Consider the following 19,022-nt stretch of genomic DNA (forward strand, 5'->3'; position numbering starts at 1 on the left):
GACACACAAGTTTTGCCACAAAGGGCAGGCGGTCTGAACGTCAAAAAGGGTGTTTCCTATTCTGTATATGAAAGAAAACCAGGCATCCCAAGTTAAGGAATTTAGCGCGTTTCCATACATGGGGAGATGCTCGAGCCTGGCTCACGGAAATCATGCCTTTGATGCGCATCTCAGCGCTCCGGGGCCACCATCCTGTGCTTTTCACGTCCGGGCTTCCTCGGGGCTCACCTGGAGGGAGTGGCCGCAGTGGGATGGCCGCTAGACGGCAGGTAGTCTTTCAGTCCCGAGCAGGGCTCACCGGCCCGCCCTCCCGTGGTGGCCGCGATTGCCGATGACTGCGACGTCCCTTGTTTACCGATGCGGAGGGAAGTGTTTCATTTCTCACCACCATCAGAACACCGACCTGGCCTCCTTTCCCCGGCTCTTAGTCTACCGCGGAGGGCCACCCCGCTCTCCCTGGAAGCCTCATCATGTGGCTTGTCGATCTTTTCGGACCCCCTAGGTGCCTGTGTGTTGTGTCCTGGTGGTGGTGGTGGTGGTGGTGGTGGTGGTGGTGGTGGTGGGCGGCGGGGGGGAATCTGGCAGGGGTCCTCAGTCTACGTATGCAGGACAAATTTGGGTAGGGGGATGGGGAGATGCGACCCGGAATTCTATGGGGCTTGCGCTCAACATTTTCCAGGACGGGGCCACAGGCCTCCCCACCAGACTGGGTGGACTCCTGTCCGTGACACAAACCCTCGAATTCGGTGTTTCCTCACGCGTCCACTGTCCACCGAGTGCCCGCGGCGGGTTATACCCCAAACCGGTCTGGCGCCGTCCTACGCCGATTCGACCGGCATCCGCGGGAGCCCATCGAACCTTTTCCCTGTCACGGAAAAGTCAGTGTGTCAGAACACGTGGGCCTCTGAGCAGTGCTTCCGGAGGCACGCCGGGCAGCCGAAACGAAGCCCTCTACCTCAGCCCGGGACTCGAACCCGGCCAAACCCAGGTCGGGACTCCAATCCACGTGGCTGGGCCTCCGACCGAGCCAAAACCCACGGTACCTCGTTTCAAGAGCTGATGAAGCTCAGGTTCTCCATGTCCTATCGAAGAGAGAATTCAGTGAGAGACACAATGATAGGTAAGAAGTGGATTGATTCAGAGAGAAACACATTCCATAGGCAGAGTGTGGGCCATCACAGAGGGCGAGTGTGGCGGCCTCCAGACGTGGCATGGTGAGCTTTCATGGGCCGGGTAATTTCACAGGCTAATGAGTTGATCAGCTGATAGGCTAATCAACCCGGAATATTCATTGGAAGGGCTGATGCTGAAGCTGAAGCTGAAGCTCCAATGCTTTGGCCACCTGAGGCGAAGAGCTGACCCACTGGAAAAGCCCCTCCTGCTGGGAAAGATTGAAGGCAGAAGGAGAAGGGCACCACGGAGGATGAGATGGTTGGGTGGCGTCACCGACTCAAAGGACGTGAGCTTGAGCCAGCTCCGGGAGATGGGGAAGGACAGGGAAGCCTGGCGAGCTGCAGTCCGTGGGGTCACGACGGAGCGACTGGGCACCGACAGTGAGTGGGAGGATCATTCCAACTATTTGGGGGAAGGGGTGGAGGTTTCCAGGAATTGGGCCACTGCCCACTTTTTGGTCTTTTGACAGTGCCTTGGAACTGTCATGGCGCCTCTGGGCAGGTCCTTTAGCTTGCTGATTGAGAATCAAGGTCTGCTCGAAGCTGACTTCTCTGCCAGCTTAGACCCCCACGGACTGCAGCCCGCCAGGCTCCTCTGTCCGTGGGATTCTCGAGGCAAGAATACTGGAGTGGGCAGCCATTCCCTTCTCCGGGGGATCATCCCGACCCAGGGGTCGAACCCGGTCTCCTGCATTGCAGGCAGATTCTTCCTACCATCTGAGCCACCAGGGAAGCCCGTCTTAGACCCATGTGATTCTAATGAATGTCTGTTGTGTCCTCGGGCTATGCCACACTTTCAGAAGTTGTACCCTGCCCCCTTCCCTTCTGTTTCGGACACACCTGTGGAGCTTGGAAGTACAGCGAGCCTCGGGCCCCTCCTGAGACAGTCCGGTCCAATTGATCTCGGGAGACCTAGGCCCGCAGTGGCTTGGAGCGGCGCTTGGGTTCCCAGCCGGAGGTTGGGGCTGGGGCGCGGCGGTGAAAGCCCCGGGTCCTAGCCACTAGACCCGTGGTCAGTGACGAGGACCCTGGCCCTTCGGCTCTGCACAAAGGAATTCCCAGGGAGACGGAAAGTAGTGGAACAAGTGGGGCATTTATTAAGAGGAAAAGAGTACGCTATGTGTGGATAGGCACACGGGCAGACGCAGAGGGAGAGTCCCCGAATCGCGCCCTTGTAGTGGCTTGAATTACTTTTTGAGTTTATTTTTTAAGTCTTTCGGCCACAAGGCGTGTGGGAATCATAGCTCCCCCACCAGGGATCGAACCTTCACCCTCTGCGTTGGAAGGCAAAGTCTTAACCACCGGACCACCGGGGAAGTCCCTTGAACTGCTTTTACGAGGCATTTCTCTAGGTTTCCTTTGGCCGATCATTTGGATTCATTTGGTTCACAGGCCATATGTGGTATATCTCAGGGTCCTTCCATAGGTGTGCATGCATCTCTTAGCCAAACTGGATTCTACCCAAGAGGCCTGTGGGTAGCCTAGCGTTAGTTAGCATCACTCCCCTTTGACCTCCAAGGAGCCTCTCTGGGCCTGTGTGGTCTGGGAGGTCTCCTGACTTCCAGAAAGAGAAATGTGTGGTCTGGGCGCTCGCCCAGCCCGCTCGCCCTCATTGCCCTGCCCTTGGCCTCTTGGAAGCTTTTGGTCAATAGAGAATGCATCTCCAACTGCTTTACCCTGGGATGGGGGTGGGGAGCGGCAGGTACCTCCCGCCTCACCATGGCCGTTCGGTGGTGCCTGGTGCCCGGGACCCAAGTATGATCTCAACGAGAGCCCTGGACACCACCCCACCACCACACCACACCCGAACCCACAGTAGGTCTAGAAGGGAAAATTTTCCTTCCCTGTGAGGAAAGACCTTTGCAGGGACGACGACATTGGCCTGTAATTTGTTTGGTCGGGCCCAGCCAGTCTTAGGGCTACCCGAAGAAACCTGAATTCAATCGCCTACGCCTACATCGGAGGGGGTGTCCAAGCTATTCTCTTGCGCGGCCACGTCGGGTGGTATTTCTACCAGAGAATGGTCACCGTCCAGCTAACTGTCGGTTGGGGTCAATGTGAGGGGCGGAGGGCGCGTGAGTGAACCAGGCATATCTAGGAAAGAAACGGTCCAGGGTAGAACCAATTCTGACTCCGTGTTGGACTTTAACCTTGGGTTTTCGTTGCTTTTGTTATTATCATCGTACACAATGGCCTGCCCCCAGAGAACCGTGCCCCTCTGCCCGACTGTTAAAAGCATCTTTGGTCGGCTCACAGGAGGGCTGATCTGACCCTACCCACCTGTGTGCACGACTCTACCAAAGAAGAGATCCGCATATCCCCCACCCCCACCCCGCAACGCTGGCCATCCCAGGAGATGCTTTTGCAAGACTGATGGCCCCTTTTAGTTTATTCCTCTCCGCCTCTCCCTCTCTCCTCGGCCTTTTTTGTACTTTGCTTCCTCATCGCTTCCCTCTCTCTGGTTCCATGAAAGAACCTGGCCTCTAGACCCCAATAAGAAAGTTATTGTGAGGCATTAGTCCGCCGTCCTCTCTGGGACCAACTGGAGTCGGAACCAGAAACAAACGGCAGCCAATATATGGGAGATCTGGCAGATAACCGAGTTTCAGGAGATGTGGAGGAGCTTGGGAGACAGAAGAGATGGGTGCGAAGCACGAGAGAGGAGGATGGAGCCTGATGAGACTCACCCTGATCGCTTCAGACCTGAGTGTCGGGGCTTCCAAAATCTCTGTTGCCTGTGAGTTTAGGACAGCGCCTTCTGTACAAAGCACACAGGAAAAGACCAAAAGTTCAGACAGGAACAACTCACTCCTATGGCACAATAGAAAAGACCGTTCCAGAAACCAGTCTGCAGATTAAAAAAAAAAAAAAACAAGGGGCGGATGGCGGGGGTGGGGGGGTGGTGATGGTGGCGGGGGGAAGCTTCCTAAATGAAACCTAAAGGTTAAAGAATCAAACGATTGACTCTTTAGAAAAGACCTCACGCTGGGAAAGATCGAAGGCAGAAGGAGAAAGGGAGGCTAGAAGATGAGATAGATGGTTGGATGGCATCAGCCACACGAGTTTGAGCAAGCTCTGGGAGTTAGTGATGAACAGGGAAGTGTCGCGGCCCGGGCGCAGGTTGGAAAAGAATTTCCAGACATGAGACAAAATGAGAGGGAAATAACGTTTATTAGAATGGGAGACGCTGTTAGAACAGTGGGCCGGCTCAAGAGAGACCCGACGTTGAGCAGGAGTCCGCAGTCCACTTTTATACCCAGGGTACACAGAGTGGGATAGGGGTCTTGCGGGTCACTGGGTTGGAGGGAACAGTGAGGCAAATATCTTCTCCCTATGCGGTAGGAGGGGAGACAGGTTATACTGCTCACGAGGACCTGAAATCCATTAATGGTTACAACATGGGGGAAGGAAAGGCCGATAATGGTCTGGTTTTTCTGTTCCTGCATTCCAAGAAGACTCTCGTAGGTTTTATCTGCTCTTTCGCCCTTGGGTCACCACAGGAAATAGACAGGGAAAAGCCAAGCACAACTAAGCAATTGAATCAAACTGAAAGAATCAAAATCAGCCTAAAAGAAAACAAAACAAAGACAGGGGGAAAGCCACACAAACCCCACAGCCCAAGTGAAAAACACAAAAGAGAAGAGAAATCTTCCGAGGAGAAAGGCCAGAAAAGAAACAAGTCTACCATTTGGGGGTGCCGGTTTTGTCCTCAGAGAGAATGCACCATTCCTGGGAAGTGCTGCAACACAGAGCAGGCTCCGATGCCAACTGCTTGCCCCCAAAACTCCCTTAACAGTATTGTTCCCAGATAGAGGAGGTATCAGATGTTAAGCCGGTAAAGAACAGATACGACACTCGATCTCAGCCAAAAGGCGGAGAAGCAATGGTGCTCTTTCAGGTGGCAGCCACCATCCTCCCCTCCTCTCCATTCAGCTCACCGTGAGCAACCTACCCGTCAGTCGTCAGTCAACATTCCTGGCTCTCTAGCCCATGTCCGCTCCAGACCAGTGAAACAACTTGTTCTCCACATTCTGGTCAATTCTCACATCTCTTCTGGCTCCCTGGCCCCCATCCTTCCCGGGACAATGACTCTCTATGTGCATGACCCACCCTCCTCCACCCTGAGGGCGCGGCCAGCATCCTCAGGCTCTGCCCATGCATCACAGGTGCCAGCTCCGGTCCGAAGGCAGGGGGACTGTGCTTGGGGCGCGGGAGCTGCAGGACAAGAACGGTCCGGGTGCTCCCGAAGCCCGAAGTGAGCCCGGGGTCGTGGCTGTGCATCCGGGGGAGCCGCGTGAGCCCCAGGCCGCCAGACACCAGACTCCTTCCCACGGTCCCGGCCAGGCTCCTTAACTGAGACCCTGGGACGGTAGCTCAGCCGGTAAAGAATCTGCCTCCAATTCAGGCGACCCCAGTTCGATTCCTGGGTCGGGAAGATCCCCGGGAGAAGGGATAGGCTACCCGCTCCAGTACCGTTGGGCTTCCCTGGTGGTGAAATCTGCCTGCAGGGGATCTGTGGGAGACCTGGAGTCCATCCCTGGGTAGGGAAGATCCCCTGCAGAAGGGAACGGCTACCCACCCCAGTATTCTTGCCTGGAGAATTCCACGGACAGAGGAGCCTGGTAGACTACAGTCCATGGGATGGCAAAGAGTCGGACACGACTGAGCGACTTTCACATCACCAGGCGGGCGCTCTTGTCTTTTCTCCGGTCTCCGCAAAGCCCCTAGAGAGCTGCAGGTTCTGTGAAACTAGCACAGTCGGCCCTCCCCCTGACCGACTCTCTAGTTCTGTCAGACCTGAGGGGAAAGACCCCCCACCCCCCACCCCGGGGACTGCCCCGCAGGACAGCCACCTGGCAGTCACTGCCCTGCATTCTTTGCTATGATCACACCCACTTGGCTACTGGACACCCTAGAGAGGATTGACGCCGTTATCATCCTCGTTTCACTGTCGTGATCAACGAGACCAGAGAGGCTAAGAAACTTGCCCTGGGTCACACGGCTAGCAGGCAGCCGACCTGCGGGGTTGACCACCGTGTCCCAAGACCTCGCCCGGTCCTGGAGCACAGGCCCCGCTCACTGATGGTGCCTCCGAGGGGGAAGCCACCAGAAGAGGAAGGCGACTTGGAGGGGCGCAGGGTTGCTGGCGACACACGCGCCGGTTTGCTGGCGCCAGGCCCACAAACTTATAGCGTTTCTATAAGGGTGGGTGGCACCTGGGGTCACGGCCTCGCCTGACCCTGCCTCGGCTCCTGGCTCCGTGACTCCCTGCCGCCCTGGGTTTTCCCTCTCTCCTGTGGGAGGGAGAGGGTGGGACGGGGGGTGATCTGTTTCACACCTTCTCAGGGAACCCTAATAACGTGCCGGCCAGATTAGCTCGGAGGCCCCCTCTGGACATGCCTGGCAGGAGTCAGCCCTCAACTAGCAAACACTAGGGAGAAACAGTGACTTTGCCAGACACTTCTCTGAGCCGTCATCTCCTGGTGGGAATCTCGGTTCTAAGAAAACCTAACGTGGGCCCGTTTTCAGCCATCCCCCTCCCTTCTGCCACCAGAGGCGCCCCTCTGTGCCCCAAGATGGTTTTGAGTTTGTGAGTATCTAGCGCCAGACAGACATGTCATATACAAATGCACACACACACACACACACACACACACACACACACGTAAATATGGACATGCTTTTTTAACTCCGCTTACCCACAACCCCACTTGCTCCAGGCCTTATCCCTCTCCGCCCTCCACCCCAACCCTCCTCTCACACCCCGCTTAGCCGAAACTGTTCTTATTGTTCAGTGCCAAGTCGTGTCAACTCTTCCTTGACCCCACGGACTGCAGCACACCAGGGTTCTCTGTCCCTCACCATCTCCCAGAGATTTTCCAAGGTCATGTCCAGTGAACCGGTGATGCCACCCTACCCTCTCATCCTCTGTCACCCTCTACTCCTTCTGCCTTCAATCTCTCCCAGCATCAGGATCTTTTCCAAGGAGTCAGCTCTTCGCATCGGGTGGCCATAGTATCGGAGCTTCAGCTTCAGCACCAGTCCTTCCAAGGAGAATTCAGGGTTGACTTCCTTTAAGGTGGACTGGTTTGATCTCCTTGCAGTCCAAGGGACGCTCAGGCGTCTTCTCCTGCACCACAGTTCCAGAGCATCAGTTCTTCGGCCTCTGCCTTCTTTATGGTCCAGCTCTCACACCCGTACACGACTACTGGAAAGACCACAGCCTTGATTGTACGGGCTTCTGTTGACCAAGTGATGCCTTTGCTTTTTAACACACTGTCTAGGTTTGTCACAGCTTTCCTGCCAAGAAGCAATCGTCTTCTGATTTCCTGGCTGCAGTCACCATCCTCGGTGATTTTAGAGCCCAAGAAGAGGAAATCTGTCACTGTTTCCACATTTTCCCTTTCTATTTGCCAGGAAGTGATGGGACCAGATGTCATGATCTTAGTGTTGTTTTCTCTCGTTCTTTCTTTTTTAACACTGAGGTGTTTTTCTTCCAAATTATTTATGGGTTTACTTTTGGCTGCACTGGGTCCTTGTTGACACATGCAGGCCTTCTCTAGTTGCGAGCGCCGGCTACTCTCTACTTGTGGCTTATGGGCTCTAGAGTGCGGGCTCAGTAGTTGTGCCGCAGGGGCTTCGTTGCCCCGTGGCCTGTGGCATCTTCCTGGACCAGGGATTGAACACATGTCCCCTGCATTGGCAAGCAGATTCTTAACCGCTGGGCCACCAGGGAAGTCCAATGTTGAGTTTTAAGCCAGCTCTTTCACTCTCCTCCTTCACCCTCAGCAAGAGGCTCTTTAGTTTCTCGTCCCTTTCTGCCATTAGAGTGATATCATCCGCAGATCTGAGGTTATTGATATTTCTCCCGGCGATCTTGGTTCCAGCTTGTGACTCATCCAGCCCGGCATTTCGCATGACGTGCTCCGCGTAAAAGTTAAATAGACAGGGTGACAAGAAACAGCCTGGTCGGACTCCTTTCTCAATTTTGAACCAGTCACTTGTTTCGTGGAAGGTTGTAACTGTTGCTTCTTGACCCGCACACAGGTTTCTCAGGAGACAGGTAAGATGGTCTGGTATTCCCATCTCCTTGAGAGTTTTCCAGTTTGTTATGATCCACGCAGTCAAAGGCTTGAGCCGACTCAATGAAACAGAGGTAGAGGTATTTCTGGGTTTCCCTTGCTTTCTCTAGGATCCAGCGAATGTTGGCGACTTGATCTCTGGTTCCTCTGCATTTTCTAAACTCAGCTTAAACATCTGGAAGTTCTCAGTTCACGGGCTCCTGAAGCCTGGCTTGGAGGATTTTTGAGCATAACCTTACTAGCACGAGAGATGAGTGCAATCGTCCCCTGGTGCCTGGGCAGATTCCCACAGCAGCTGCTTTCCCCACCACACTATCCGGTGCACTTAGATCAGCGCCCAGCACCTAGATCTTGGTCGAATGCCAGAGTCAATGGGAAAGGACGAAAGAAGATAATATGGGGAAGTCGTTCTGGTTTATACATGATTTGAACTTTGTGCTGACCTGAACAGCCTGCCTTGTGTATCCAAAAGACACAGTGGCTCTTACTTTAGGCCCTCTTCTCTTCTAAGTGATAATAACTCCAAGTAATAATACAACTTCTTCAGTGGCACTGACCTCTGTCAGTCAGTCACCTGTATAAATGAAATCCCAATACAACCAACACACAGACTGAGTTAAAGCCCATCGTTTTAACCTAGACTCTAAGAGGCTCTCGGTGGCTTTAAGCCGGAACAGCCTGAAGTCAGAAAACATGAATACAGAAATAACCTTAGAGATATCAAGAGAAGGCAGGTGGATAGAGACAGAAGATCTCACTCCTGAGTGAGAATGCAGAGTAGAAAGACCTGCACTTAACGAAGTTATGAAATAGAGGCCCTCTTCAAGAAGTGGATACGGCAAGTGAGTTTTAAGTCACAGTTTTGGCGTTTTACCCTCATTGGACTTCCTTTACTTACTCTGCTCTTACAAATCCTCAGGATGGCTTGCAAAGCATGTAGTCAAACCTGGAAAACTCCCTGAGATAGCCAAATCCTTTACAAGAAAGGGCCAGTTTCTGCCTTTGGGTACTTCAGTAAGTGTCCCCAAGGGGGTGCACCGTTCCTGGAGGTACTGCAATACCAGGTCGATGCGTGGAGTGGACGGAGCAAGCTCCTATTCCAACTCCCTGCTCCAAAAATCCATTTAATATATTGTCCTCGGATAGAGGACGTATCAGATATTAAACTGATAAGAACAGATACTACACTTGATCTTAGCCAAAAGGCCGAGAAGCGATAGCGTGTCACCGCCCGGCGCCGTCACCGTCCGGCTGTCGTGCATGTTGCACTCAGTGTGACCGGGTCCCCGCTCACTCCAGGTCTCCCTTCCTTTGCCTCGTTGACAGTGCTATGGCGGCACTACACCAGACTCTCGGGCAGAAGTTGGATTCTCCACATTGTAAAAGAGAAATCCCGCATCTGCCGCGGCTTTGTGGTTCTCGGGCGGAAGAGCCGTCTCGAATCTGCATGCCCCGCCCTCTGTCGCCAAGAAGGCGTGGCTCCGGCGGGACCGCAGCGCCCTGGGGACGGCCTCCGGGCGGCGGCAGGGGAGCTCCTCCTTGGGGCTAGTGGAGAGGAGAGACCCGACCGGAAGGGGTGCGGGGTGGCCGTCGAGAGGGACCCGTGCGACGAGCTGTTGGCCGAGAGTTTTCCTGAAGACAAGGTCGCAAGACTCACTCGCCCGGACTGCAGTGTGTTACACAGGCCTCCGCCTGCGGAGAGAGGGGCTCCGTAGGGTCGGCTGTGTGGAGGGGGCTTCCCGGCCAGGCGGAAGGCGGATGGCCCACAGTGGGGAAGGGAGGGGGCGTGTGGATGCGGAGGGCGGGGCCGGGCCGCGGAAGGGGTTCACTCCAACGCCAGCGCCCTTGTCCTTCGGTGCTTCTACGAACCAAACGGATCCCAGGCTTCCTACCGAAAGCTCCCTCCGCCTAGGACCTCCTTTCCCTGCCCCTCCTCCTCAGCTGTGGGCCTCGCTGATGGCTCAGATTGTCAAGAATCCGCCTGCAAGACAGGAAACCTGGATTCCACTCCTGGGTCCGAAGATCCCCTGTAGGAGGAAACTGCAACCCACTCCGGTATTTTCGCCTAGGAAATCGAGTGGACAGAGGATCCTGGCGGGTCACAGGGTCTCAAAGAGTCGGACACTAGTTAGAGACTGAAAACAAGAAGAAACATTCTGTTGATCTGAGTTGTCACAGCCACTAGCCACATGCAGCCAGGGAACGCTGGGCAGGTGGTTCCTCCGAATTCAGAGGTACCACTGAATCCTGAGGTACCAAGAATTCAAAGGTTTCCACTTTCAAGTGGAAAGCACACATGGGATTTCAAAGACTCAGTATTAAAAATCGTAACATATCTCTGTAATGTTGATATTAATTACATATTGAAATATTTTGTGATATCTCGTTTGTAGAGGGGGAGGGGTGGGTGTGTGCCCGAGGGTTTGCAAGAACCCTGAGGAGGGATGGGGTGGAAACTTCCCTGCCCCGCCATTGAAAGCATGGAGCTCTAACCACGGACCACCAGAGAATGTCTGAGATATCTTGAGTTAAAGAGCGTATTAAACTTAATTGCACTCACTTCTCTTATGTTTTTATATGCCTAAGAATATCTGCATTTACCTGTAGGGGGGAATTCCCTGGTGGTTCAGTGGTTATGCCTGAGCGCTTTCAGTGTGGGAGTCTGCATTCCATCCTTGGTTGGAGAACTGGGATCCCAAAAGTCACACAGTGTGGCCAGATTAAAAACAAAAACAAAAACAGTTATGTGTGTGCCTCACATATTTCTTGAAAGCACTGTTACAGATGGAAGTGCTGAGAGGCTAAGCATCTTGCCTAATGTGAAAAGAAGTTAGGATTTGCATTCAAGCACCCTGCTAACCACTGGGGCCTCAGAGGTTTCAAACCGGGAGTCCTGATATTTTAATTGTGAATGATAAAAATGCCTCTCTGATGAGGGTACTTGTGAAGCTACACGAGGAAATGCAGCACGTCGGAATGTCTTAATGAGTATATCCTGGGGAAAGTCACTTCTTGCCTGTAAAATAGAAATGATTCCATTTGAAGTCTTGCAAACTATCTACAGCTACTCACCCTGAGCCTCCTGTTTCACATCCCGCTCTCCCTGGTCTTGTATTTCTGCTGGCTGCCAAGTGGCTTTGACACCCATGATGCTCACGTGGCATAGATACACGTGTAGATATGGACGCGGACACATAGAATGTAGGTATGGTCACCAGTATGCAGTCATTAGTGCTGTATTGTCTTTCACCTTGATGGGAATCCCCTGTTTGCTGGTCTATTCTCGGCACCTATGGTAGTGCTCTCAATATACTTGATTTGTGATGAATATGTGTTGAGTGACTGGATGAGGGTCCAATGAGACAATGTATACTGTGCTTAGGCTGGGTCTGACAAAGTCTTCAAGTTTCTGAATCAGAAATTTTGAAAGGAGGCCCCAGCTCTGTGTTTATCAAGTCCTCCAGATGATTCTGACAAACTCCCAAATTTGAGCATGCAACCATTCGTGTGGGCCAAACATCATGGATGACTTGACAGAAATCTATGAAATCAAGAAGCTGAATCAGGGACTTCCCGGTGGTCCAGTGGTTAAGTATGCGCCTCCCCGTGCAGGGGACACGGTTTGATTCCTGGTCTAAAACTGAGATCCCCCCACGCATCGAGGCAACTAAGGCAGCATACTTGCTCTGAGTGCTCTGGAGCCCGTATGTCACAACTAAGACCCAAAACAGCCAGAGAGTAAATACACGTTTAAAAAGCCGAATCAAACATGTAAGGTCTCTGGGGACTGGCCCCTGTTGCGAAAGCTCTAAAGAGTCCCTCAGCTCGGATAACTGGCCGACAGCGAGTTCCCTGCACAGCAAGAGTCTGGCTTTCTCCCCTCAGCTCACCTCTGTCTCTCTCTGGTGGGCTTGTTCCTCCCTCCTCGCAGCTGTTGGCGGTTGCTCCCATGGCCCTGTCACCCTCTTGGGGCTCTGACTGCTGTTCCTTCCTGATCACCCAATGCCCCTCTTGATGCCAAGATCTCCCCAGGTGCCACTGTCCTGTGAAGATGGCAGCTGGAATCTGTCCCCGAGTGGATCTGTCTCCTAAGAGACCACAGCCTGCTGCAACTGCCTCTTCACAACCTTCTCCATCCTCCAGCCTCCTCCGGCCTCTGCCTTCCCGGCACCAGCTATTAGGCCCTCAGGAAAAGCATAAGAAATGTCACTGAAATCAGATCTCCTGCTCAGAAAATGTTCATTTACATCTCATCTCACCTCTACAAAAAAACACTCGAAAGGGGTGGTTTTTCCGTTCCCAACCTCAAACTGCAGTGAACGTCCTGTCTGAAAAGAAGACTCCAGGGGAATTCCCTGGCGGTTCAGTGGTTAGGGCTCCATGCTTTCACTGCCAAAGGGAAGGGCTCAGTACCCGGTAGGGGATCTAACATCCCACAAGCTGGGTGGCATGGCCAGAAAAAGAAACAAACAAAAAACCTCAGAAGGAGGGAAAGGAACCTGTCCACCACCACACCACTTTGCTTCAGAATTAGGCAGTGAGAGACTCATCCACCAGGGGGCAGCATCTGCTCCTTTGCTGCCCTGGCCTGGGCTCTGGGACTTGGTTTTGGATGAGTTGCCTCTGAATGGGCCCCTGGCTGGCAAAAAGGGTGTCTAAGGGCCCCTCCCCCTCAGTTTTTCTTTCACATTCTAAGTAATAGGTTGTGTTTTCCCTATTTTATTCCTTCTTTTCTTGGCCTTGGCATCTTATTCCCAAACCAGGGATGTAACCTGTGTCCTGTACAGTGGAAGAACAGAATTCTAAGCCTGGACCACTGGGGAACTCCCTCTCCAACACATTCTTGAGGAAGCAAAGAGGGAATTTGAAATTCATGTCTTTGTCATTCCCTGGCGGAAGCTGATCTTGGACCTCGTCTCCCCTCCCATCCCTCCTCCTGCAGACTCCTCTCCTCCCTTCGGTTGTACACTCAGCAGGTCCTCGGTTGGGATGCAGTGGGGACAAGGATGTCCTCAGCTGCTTCCTAGGTGAGCCTCACCCATCCTGTACCCTCCCCTACTCCAGAGCCTGAGTTGTCCTGGGGAAAGGGACCTGGAATCATCTAAGCCCCGCATTACATGCTGAGGAAACCAAGGCTCCAAGGGGGGAGGAGGCTTTTCCAAGCCAGTTCAGTTGTCAGGACAAGACTCATGATGACTCTCAGCCCAGGGTTCAGCCCACCAGGCCTTGAGGGTGGCCTCTCTCTCCAGGGTCATCCCTCCATGGCGTCTGTTTTTCTCCTCTAAGAAATCCCTCTTCCCCAGTAAAGGTCTGAGGGTTCAGTAGTACCCAGACCTTGCCTGGAAGTACAGGGTTTTTAGGTGTCCCTCCCAACCCCCAAGGTGTCAGGGACCCCAGACCAGGAAACTCCCGGCTAAGGCTGGGTGTTTCATTCCCACACTCAAAGAAACCCTTGAGTACATTTAGTCAATCCATCATGTAGTCCATCATGAATCATGGAGGATTTCCTGATTGCCTGCTGTGTGGCAGGCACAGTGCTGGGCACTGCGGAGATGTGGCTGAGAAGAACCAGCTTCTGGACTCAGCGCTTAGTCTGGTGGGGAGACAGCTCCGAGGAAGACCCTCCTCTCAGCAGCTGGAATCTGACCCAGGTCAGGGAGCCAATGGGAGGAAGTAGGTAGGTCCCAGCTAGTCTGTCCTTCTGTCTGGAATGCTACCTTGCCTCCTGGCCACTTAAACTTGCCTCTGATGTCACCATTGGAGAGGCCTTCATGAGCAACCCCCTCCTCCATGTAAAGTAGCTCTCCCCCCCAGTCACTGTCCAGAACATTTCCCTGTTTTATTTTCCTCAATGGCTTGTGTCACTGTCTGAAATGACCCTCTTGAGTCACTGTCTGCCTCTCTCTACTTCTCAATATAATGTTCACTCTATGAGGGCAGGTCCTGATCCATTTCACTGAGGCCTTCAACCTGGCAGGCACTCCATCCATGAACGCTCAAAGTAAGAATGTTTGAATGTTCTCTCTAGGAAATCCTCCAGTGCACTCTGTCCTGGGCTGTGATCTTGTGGACAAGGGCTGCAGAAATGAGGCTGCCAGGAAACAAAATGGTCATTAATGGAGGAAGGTTCCATGGGCTCCAGGCTGGATGTGGAGATGGGGACTGGAATTCCCATTTAAAGGATACTGGACTGGGCCAGGCCCCGGTGTTGCCCTGACAAACTGGGTCCCTTCCTTCACCCGCACTCTGTCCCACCTCCTCCTTGCCATTTGTTTATCAACGCCTTTCCTGGCAAAGGCAAAGGATGAAGAATGGGGGAGAGAGTGCCAGTTTCAGGTCTCTTATCTTTAATCAAGTGACAGGTTCCCTCTTGGGTGAGAGGCCCAGGAGATGTAAGAGAGAGAGGAGCTGCTGCTGCTGCTGCTGCTAAGTCGCTTCAGTCGTGTCCGACTCTGCGTGACCCCACAGACGGCAGCCCACCAGGCTCCCTCGTCCCTGGGATTCTCCAGGCAAGAACACTGGAGTGGGTTACCATTTCCTTCTCCAACCCATGACAGTGAAAAGTGAAAGTGAAGTTGCTCATTCATGTCTGACTCTTAGCGACCCCATGGACTTCAGCCTACCAGGCTCCTCCGTCCATGGGATTTTCCAGGCAAGAGTACTGGAGTGGGGTGCCACTGCCTTCTCCGAAGAGAGGAGCTGCCGCTACGTCACTTCAGTCGTGTCCGAGTCTGTGCGACCCCATAGACCGCAGCCCACCAGGCTCCCCCGTCCCTGGGATTCTCCAGGCAAGAACACTGGAGTGGGTTGCCATTTCCTTCTCCAATGCATGAAAGTGAAAAGTGAAAGTGAAGCCGCTCAGTCCTGTCCAACTCTTCCCAACCCCGTGGATTGGAGCCCACCAGGCTCCTCCGCCCATGGGATTTTCCAGGCAAGAGTACTGGAGTGGGGTGCCATTGCCTTCTCCAGAAGAGAGGAGCTAGGAAGTTTCAAAGATTGTGAAGGAATCAATATCTGTGAAACTGATAGTGTTCACAGTCCACTTCAGCTAATTTCTAGCTGGGTGACTTTCACAAGTTACTTAACCTTTCTGTTCTTCAGTTTCTTCTTTTAGGGAAAATACACTTGGGTGGAGCCGAGAATTTTAAAAATTCCTAGAGCTGAGAGTCTTCCCCTGGGGACTCCAGCAAACCCACACAGTTTCAGAGATCTGTTAAGTGTTGGGAGCAGGGCCTTGTCCACAGGATAGAAGAAATAATCTCGTATTAAAAAGAAACAAAACTATACTAAAGGATCTGGACAGCTCCGTATTTCAGTGGTTTGAAAGTTAAAGGAAAATTTGCATAATGTTGGTCCATGGATATGACCCTCACAAGAAACAGTACTCCTAAGTAAACCGCCCCAACAGGGCAACAGAAAATCACACGTTGGTAAAACAAAACAGAAACCTTCACGAGACAGGTACCCAGAGCAAAACAAGGAAAACACTGGAAAAGATGTAAGAAGCCTGTTGTTCATACTTGCTCTTTTCCCTGAGAGGGGTGCACTATTCCTGCAGGTACTACAATACCAGGTCAACGGGTGGAGTGGACGGAGTAAGGTTCTATTCCAACTCCCTGCTCCAAACACCCATTTACTAAAATGTCCTGGCATAGAGGATGTGGTGTTGTTTGGTTGCTAAGTCCTGCCTGACTCTTTGTGACCCCGTAGATTGCATCCTGCCCAGACTTCCCGGTGCTTCGGTATCGCCTGGAGTTGCTCAAACTCATGTCCATTGATGTGGTGATGCCATCCAACCATCTCATCCTCTGTCTTCCTTCTCCTGCCTTCAATCTTTCCCGGCATCACAGTCTTTTCCAGGGAGTGGGTTCTTCCCATCAGGTGGCCAAAGTATTGGAGCTTCAGCTTCAGCATCAGTCTTTCCAAGGACAATTCAGGGTTGATTTCCTTTACGACGGACTGGTTTCATCTCCTTGTGGTCCAAGGGACTCTCAGGAGTCTTCTCCAGCACCACAGTTCCAAAGTTCTTCGGCCTCTGACACCTTTATAGTCCAGCTCTCACATCCCTAAATGACTACTGGAAAGACCACAGCCTTGACTATAGGGACCATTGTCGATAAAGTGATGTCTTTGCTTTTTAACACGCTGTCTAGGTTGTCATAGCTTTCCTGCCAAGAAGCAATCATTTTCTGATTTCCTGGCTGCAGTCACCATCCTCAGTGATTTTAGGGCCCAAGAAGAGGAAATCTGTCACTGCTTCCACATTTCCCCCGTTCAATTAGCAATGCAGTGATGGGACCAGATGTCATGACCTTAGTGTTTTTACTATTGAGGGTTTTTTTTTTTTTTAAATTATTTATTTTTGACTGCACTGGGTCTTCGTCGATGCTAGAGTCTTCTCTAGTTGCCAGCGGGGCTACTCTCTAATTGTGGTTTATGGGCTCTGGAGTACAGGCTCAGTAGTTGTGTCCAAGGGGTTTAGTTGCCCCAGGGCATGTGGAATCTTCCTGGACCAGGAATTGAACCAATCCCCTACACTGGCAAGCGGATTCTTAATCACTGGGCTAGGAAGGAAGTCCAGTACTGAATTTTAAGCCAGGTTTTTCACTCTCCTCCTTCATCCTCAGCAAGAGTCGTTCGTTCTGGCTTATTCATGATTTGAACTTGTGCTAACCTCAAAAGCCTGCCTTGTGTATCCAAAAGACACAGTGGCCTTATTTAGGCCCTCCTCTCTTCAGAACTCTAAGGAAAAATACAACTCAGTCAGTGGCACTGACCTCTCCTTGTCAGTCAGTCACCTGGATAAATGAAATCCCGGTACAACCGACACACTGAGTGGAAAGCCCATTATTTTAACCTCGATTCCAGGTGGAATTCGGTGCTTTTGAGCAGGAACTTCTTGAAGACAGAAAACAAAATACTGAAGTAATTACAGAGATCTCAATAGCGAGGGGGCATAGAAACAGAAGTTTCAAGCTAGTATTCTGGTTTTAGGCTGAAAATGGCATCAGGAGGGACTGGGGATATCAAGTAGGAGCCTGGACACCAACTCCTTTTGTAAAGTATGAAGTCAGAAATGAGAGCAGGAAGACCACTTTCCCAAGACTGTAAGGTAGAACGGGGTGATTTTCAGGACAACAGAGATTTAAGCAGATGCCTCAAACTACACCTGCCAAACTGCAGAAAAACAAGAGACCAAGTTCCAGATCCAGTTGACTCCAGCAAAGAGCCAGTTTCTGCTTTTGGGTACTTCCATAAGTGTCCCCAAGGGGGTGCACCGTTCCTGGAGGTACTGCAATACCAGGTCGATGCGTGGAGTGGACGGAGCAAGCTCCTATTCCAACTCCCTGCTCCAAAAATCCATTTAATATATTGTCCTCGGATAGAGGACGTATCAGATATTAAACTGATAAGAACAGATACTACACTTGATCTTAGCCAAAAGGCCGAGAAGCGATACCGTGTCACCACCCGTCGCTGTCACCGTCCTGCTGACGTGCATATTGCACTCAGTGTGATCGGGTCCCCAGTAACTCCAGGTCTCCTTTCCTTTGCCTCGTTGACAGTGCTACGGCGGTACTACATCAGAGTCTCGAGCAGAAGTTGGATTCTCCACATCGTAAAAGAGAAATCCCGCATCTGCCGCGGCTTTGTGGTTCTCGGGCGGAAGAGCCGTCTCGAATCTGCATGCCCCGCCCTCTGTCGCCGAGAAGGCGTGGCTCCGGCGGGACCGCAGCGCCCTGGGGACGGCCTCGGGGCGGCGGCAGGGGAGCTCCTCCTTGGTGCTCAGTTCAGTCGCTCAGTCGCGTCCGACTCTTTGCGACCCCATGAATCGCAGCACGCCAGGCCTCCCTGTCCAATACCAATTCCCGGAGTTCTCTCAGACTCACGTCCATCGAGTCAGGGATGCCATCCAGCCATCTCATCCTCTGCCGTCCCCTTCTCCTCCTTCCTTGGTGCTAGTGGAGAGGAGAGACCCGACCGGAGGGGGTGCGGGGTGGCCGGCGAGAGAGACCCGTGCGACGAGCTGTTGGCCGAGAGTTTTCCTGAAGACAAGGTCGCAAGACTCACTCGCTAGAAACGCCCGGACTGCAGTGTGTTACACAGGCCTCCGCCTGCGGAGACAGGGGCTTTGTAGGGTCGCGTGTGTGGAGGGGGCTTCGCTGCCAGGAGGAAGGCGGATGGCCCACAGTGGGGAAGGGAGGGGGCCTATGGATGCGGAGGCCGAGGCCGGGCTGCGGGAGGGGTTCACTCCAATTCCAGCGCCCTGTCCTTCGGTGCTTCTACGAACCAAACCGATCCCGGGCTTCCTACCGAAAGCTCTCTCCGCCAAGGACCTCGTTTCCCTACCCCTCCTCCTTAGCTGTGGGTCTCCCTGGTGGCTCAGATTGTCAAGAATCAGCCTGCAAGACAGGAATCACGGGCTCGATTCCTGTTTCAGAAAGGATTTCAGAAGATCCCCTAGAGGAGGAGATGGAAACCCACGACTGTATTCTTGCCTAGGAAATCCCATGGACGCAGGAGCCTGGCGGGTCACAAGGTCCCAAACAGTCGGACACTCCTTAGCGACTAAACAACAGGAAATATTCTGTTGATCTGAGTTGTCACAGCCACTAGCCACATGCAGCCAGGGAACTGTGGGCTAGTGGTTTCTCCCAATTCAGACGTACTGAAAGTGGAAAAAACACATGGGGATTTCAAAGACTTAGTATTAAAAATTGTAACATATCTCTGTAATGTTAATATTAATTACATATTGCAATGATAT

The 19,022-nt window shown here is 52.6% G+C and overlaps 3 non-coding genes across 3 annotated transcripts; all 3 read right to left on the reverse strand.

The window, feature by feature from the left end:
* Positions 1 to 4,872: 4,872 nt before the first annotated feature.
* On the reverse strand, positions 4,873 to 5,057 carry LOC113878704. Its single transcript, XR_003507121.1, has one exon. It is a non-coding gene; the product is annotated as a U2 spliceosomal RNA (small nuclear RNA).
* A 4,224-nt stretch (positions 5,058 to 9,281) lies between these two features.
* LOC113878694 lies at positions 9,282 to 9,472 on the reverse strand. The gene has a single exon (XR_003507112.1). It is a non-coding gene; the product is annotated as a U2 spliceosomal RNA (small nuclear RNA).
* An 8,049-nt stretch (positions 9,473 to 17,521) lies between these two features.
* On the reverse strand, positions 17,522 to 17,712 carry LOC113878695. The gene has a single exon (XR_003507113.1). It is a non-coding gene; the product is annotated as a U2 spliceosomal RNA (small nuclear RNA).
* Positions 17,713 to 19,022: the final 1,310 nt, after the last annotated feature.

The sequence above is a fragment of the Bos indicus x Bos taurus genome, chromosome 19, assembly GCF_003369695.1.
Source record: "Bos indicus x Bos taurus breed Angus x Brahman F1 hybrid chromosome 19, Bos_hybrid_MaternalHap_v2.0, whole genome shotgun sequence".
Classification (NCBI taxonomy): domain Eukaryota; kingdom Metazoa; phylum Chordata; class Mammalia; order Artiodactyla; family Bovidae; genus Bos; species Bos indicus x Bos taurus.